This window comes from Asparagus officinalis, chromosome 5 (assembly GCF_001876935.1).
Source record: "Asparagus officinalis chromosome 5, Aspof.V1, whole genome shotgun sequence".
Classification (NCBI taxonomy): Eukaryota; Viridiplantae; Streptophyta; class Magnoliopsida; order Asparagales; family Asparagaceae; genus Asparagus; species Asparagus officinalis.
In genome coordinates this window covers 23,208,134-23,213,459 of record NC_033798.1, presented here as the reverse complement: position 1 = coordinate 23,213,459, position 5,326 = coordinate 23,208,134, and the positions used below count along the sequence as shown (strand labels likewise).

The following is a 5,326-nucleotide window of genomic DNA, read 5'->3' as shown; positions in this document are numbered from 1 at the left end:
TCTTTTATGTGTTACATGTTAACATTGTGAAGCGTTCACTCCTGATAGCAATAAGATGTTGCAGATTAAAACTAGAAGTAAAAAAGTTCTACCCTCTTTGTCTAACCTTGAGGAGATATACAGATTTTGGGCCTCTGCTTTTCCATCTTGTTTTTAGTTTTTGTTCATCATTTCTCTGCCTAATGCCATCTGGACATGCATGTTACTATTGTCTAGAAATCTGTCTGTGCACAGTTGCACAAATTCACTGGACATTCAGAAAATGATAAATCAAATTCTGCTGTAGAAACAAGGTTTGATGGGAACAATAGTTACAGGAATGGAGAATCGGGAGGGAGAAACAAGAAGGCAACTTGGCATGTCATTTGCTCCTTGTTAGTCCTTAAAAGGATGGAACAAACCAAGCTTCCACCCTACCCCTCCCCTTCAATTCTGATCCCTTTGAAACAGTCTCAGGATGGATTAAAGTTTAGCCTTGAGTTACTATAGAATATCAGATCTGTCTAATTAATCCAATTAACAATTAGCCATATAATTTTTTAAATTATCAAGGCAAGCGACACGACCAACCTCATGATCTTTGAGTGGTCTTCTTTATGGTAAGACCATGATACAGAGAATCCCAGAACCTAATATGCAGGGAATGCCCATTTTATGTTTTGGGTTCAATGATTAGTTATATACTTATATGAAGTAATATATAAGCTTACACTATTGCTTAAGTTCACATACATATACACATGTTTTCTGCAGATAAACATGCATATTATTTTTATAGATGGACAGAGACATATTAGATGCATGTATACATGCATATACATTAGGTTCGCGCATACACATATTATTGATGTAAAAGCAGGATTACATAGATAAGGGCATGAATGGAGATGTGTATACATACTTTGGGAATGCATAAGTTGAGATAAAATTCCTCTCTCTATCTTAAGCCTCAGCATGCAGTGACTTTAGCCATGAGATCCAGCACTGGTTTTTGCATATTGGTTTTGACTTTCCATATAAATTTAGACAAACCAGTTTGCATCTTTTTATATCTAATTGAGTATGCATGCTTTTTAACTGGCAGAGGGCATATGCAAGAAAACGTGTTCACTAAAGAAAAAAATAACGACCAAATGGCTTCAACAGATATATAAGTTAAGAACTCAAAATGCTACACTATACAACAGTACATTTTCATTATAAAATGTTTTATATGAGCTTAACTCCCATTATTCACACCAGCCATTCAAGATGAAAGCCAATGCATGAAAGGATAAGATATCGTAAAAAACACATCACATTAGTATATAAACTTCCATAAATCAATCCTACCACTGATGGGAAGAATTTAATCTTTAATCTTATCCTGAGACAGTCGGTCATATCACAAACCTCAAAGGATGGCTAGAAAAGAATCAGTAGAAGTGTTCACTGTTATCTTTATGAATAGAGATGATGGGTGTATAACAATTAATCCACCCTTAGGACAACCCTTAACTTGTATGCTGGTGGAGAAAATGCTTGCTGCAAGCTTCTCCAGGCTATTAAAGAATATAGCATCAGACAATCAATGACACATGGCATATTAAGAACAATACAAACATGAATGAAACCGGAGTTAATATCTTGAACCAACTATTCCTGATTTAACAAAAACATTATAACAAGCAGTTATCTAACAAAAATCAGTGCCCGCATTGCATGAATTTGTCAATCATCAACACATGCAGACATTTTTCACAGAGAAAGAATAACACCTTGACTGGAAGCCAGGGATACAAACACTGGAAAATCATAACATGGGTTTCACTGCAAGGGTCCATCATGTACATCTACAAAGGATTGGTGACACGCGCAATGCTTAAAGATGACAATCACCAGCTCAAACAAATATACATAAGAACGAAATAATGCACTACCAAATTAATACAAAAATAAGGAATAATGTAGACCATATCCTAATATATTTGTTATATTCCCTACTATATTCAACAAGCATACTTATTGCATCATCAACCACCCAAAATAGCAAAACAAAACATAAATACCCTCAAATATTTTCCATACATTACATGCAGCTTAGATATACCCCTCCTAATATACTTGTTGCATCATCAACCATCTAAACTAGCAAAACAAAACATAAATACTCTCAACTACTTTACGCATTAATTTATACTTCTCTCTTTAAAATAATCAAGAAACAAAAATGCCAAAAGACAACTGGATCCAAAGCAAGAATATTCCTATTCCTTTTATTATTATCTCACACAATTTAACCTTTTTAAAAAAAAAATAAGAATCTAAAAATCGCACAAAGATCGAAGAGATGAGAGAGATCGAACTCAAAAAGGGGATCAGATCGAAGAGATCTGATGAGAACTCACTTTGCTGTAAGGGTCTGAGGAGGAGAGAGAAAGCAGGGCGAGCTTCTCCTCCTTCTCCCTCTCTGAGATTGTAGCGGAACACCTATCGTATCGGCCGATACCGAAATGGTGGGAGCGCACTTTTCACCGTGTTATGCGGAGGCGAGTTCTAATAGGGCGACATCGGACTGCTCGGACGACATCTGCTGTCCAAGATGGGTAAGCCACGTGGCGCTGCTAGATCATGTGGGACCCGCTTTGAGTCCGTGTTTGGTGTTGCGCGGCGAGTAGCTGGATCCTCCGGGAGCCCGCTCGTTGTTTCCGAGAGGGGGAGTGATATTTGTATGGTCAAATCAGTACTTCGGGATCCTACATGCCCGACAACCGTCTTAGATCATCGCCACGTGGCAGTGATCCTGCATCCTCACCTGGATAATCTGATTGGAAAATTTAAAAACAAATCTACTAACCCAAACATAGGGCCCAGCACATAGAACCACTTTAGGGTCCGTTTGTTTTGGTTTTACTAAAGAGGAAAGCATATAAAAACGTCTTTTAGAGGCGTTTTTACAAGAAAGTCTGTCAAAACTGACAGCTTTCACACCACTTTCTTCTTCAAAAAAATCAAAACAAACGGACTCTTAATAATTTTTAGCATTTTAACATTTTAGTCCATGCTAAACATGATAATTATTTTTTTAATGTTTAAATTTAAATTTTTGTGACTTACTATAATAATTATAAAGCTTCGTGTTCATTGTTTAATACCTATTAAACGAGCAACATCGACCCGCATTTTGTTGCGACATTTGTGTGGAGAAGTCAAAAAATAATTGTTAAGCAATTTGTTTAGAAATTCTTTTTTAATTTGTGGATAAAATTTTTTTGGGAGGTGTAATATATATAAATTACTTATTTTTAAATAAACCCCTCAACTCATTGAATTTGTCATCAGGTTCCCTCAACTCATTGATGATGGGTAATCAAACAGTCAAATATTTCGGGGTGAGGTTGATGAGGGATCTCCTATGCGCCTTAGCTGGGGCAGCTTCCCTCTGTTCTCTCTGAGAGATGAGCTTATTCAAATACCCTCTCTCAATCAGATCCTCAATGTCCCTCTTCAGGATACGACATTCATTGGTGAGGTGGTCGTGATCTTTGTGGTAATAGTAATAGTGCCTCATGTTGCAGCTAAGGGGATCCAGCCTCATCTTTGGAGCAAGCTCCTTGAGGTGCCCTTCCTTCTGAACTCTGGCGAGAGCTTCTGCGGGGGAGGTGTTGAGGATGTTAAGAGCAGGCCTTAGCACATAGTCCCTCCGTCGGTCTCTCTTGTCGGATCGATTGGAGCGGGAGTCAACCCTCGGGGGGGTTTCTCAACCACTCCTACCTCGCAAGGAGGCCTCTAGCAGACTCTAGTGTACGCCGGTGCTGCTGTTGGTGCAGGCGGTATTGGTGTCGAAGTCATGGCAGTGGAGGTCTCAGTGGCCCTAGTTGCCGCCTTATAAGCTCGGGCATCATTTATATCCATGTACCCATGAGCTTTGGGCAGTAGCTGCTCATAATTGGTGACTGACTTCTTAGCAAGCGAGTCGGGGAACTCGTTGCTCTGCAAGCCAGCCATGAGGGAAGACATAGCGACCACACTCTCTGGGTCATTGACCTCTAGCTTCTTCACTTGGAACCTCTTGAAATAGGCTCGAAGGCTCTCTCTGGGCTGTCACGCCCCGCTTCCCAAAATACCGGGGAATCGGGACGTGAACAAGCCCGCGACGTATTAGACTGCTGTCACGCCCCGCTTCCCAAAATACCGGGGAATCGGGACGTGAACAAGCCCGCGACGTATTAGACTGATGAGAGATAAGTGCTAGACCCCGTCTTCTCAATCTAATACGCTAAGCGTCAAGAAATACAAATAATGCGAAGTCACAGGTCCCCGATCACAGATAGCAAGAATATAATGAACAACACAGAATAAAATAATACATATCATAAATGAATATCATCCCAGACATAATATGCAAGCCAACATGCCCATATACAAAATGATCTGAATGAAATACTGGAAAGTATAATATACATCGATCAACAGAAGTAGAAAGAACTACAAAGTAAACTAAGGACCAACCGATAATAAAAGAGATGACTAAGCTTCGGCTTCTTCTTCTGCTACGTCTGCAAGGTACTCCTACTGAGAATCATCTGGCTCCTGGCGAACCTGTTCTTCATCCAAGTCTGACGTACACCAGAGAAAACAGGTGTACGTCAGGTGCATGGCGCACGGCAAGACCCCACAAAAGAAAAGAACGAACGAAAACCCAAGCGAAGAACAATATGATAACCGAAATAACAAAAGAACGTGCAACTAGCAATCCAACAAAATCAACATGCAATCCACGACCAAAACATGATAATCATAAGAATCCGTAAATCAATCAGGTAATGAAATCATGCAGCTAGCGATCAGAATAATCATCCAAGTCACAAGGTCATACAACTAGATGAAATTAATACTTAAAAAGTCTATAATAAGAGACGTAGTACGTCGAGCGAAATAATCCAAACAAGGAAACCCTCATGTATATACCATATGTCTCAATTATAGATAATTAATTATTAATCTCGACAACACTAGTCTACATCTCAACAAAACTAACAAGGTCCACCATAAAGCACGCAAGGATATTATTCTTGTTTTACATGTTATTTGAATTGGGGAAGAATATTTTGATGTATATAATCGGGTCCCCGTAAAGTCGTCCGGGGGCCGCCTTCAAGTCAAGTATTGGCCCTCTGGCCCATGTACATAACACTCACGATATCACGATAACAAGAAAGCGATGTGCCCGTTTATATACATGCTATATTCTCCGTCCAATCCCCCTTTATAACCCTATGTTTGTCATATTTATTACGCAACTGTACATGAAATATTGTGCACTAGCCACGGAGTTACCGTGGAA

General features: G+C 39.4%; 1 protein-coding gene across 1 annotated transcript in view; it reads right to left on the bottom strand.

Moving 5' to 3' along the window:
* Window positions 1–2,667, bottom strand: part of LOC109842718 (methyl-CpG-binding domain-containing protein 2-like) — a 34,362-nt gene extending 31,695 nt beyond the window's left edge. The window contains exon 1 of the mRNA XM_020411580.1: window positions 2,388–2,667. The gene's annotated coding sequence lies outside the window, so the exon portion shown is untranslated. The remainder of the gene's footprint in view (window positions 1–2,387) is intronic.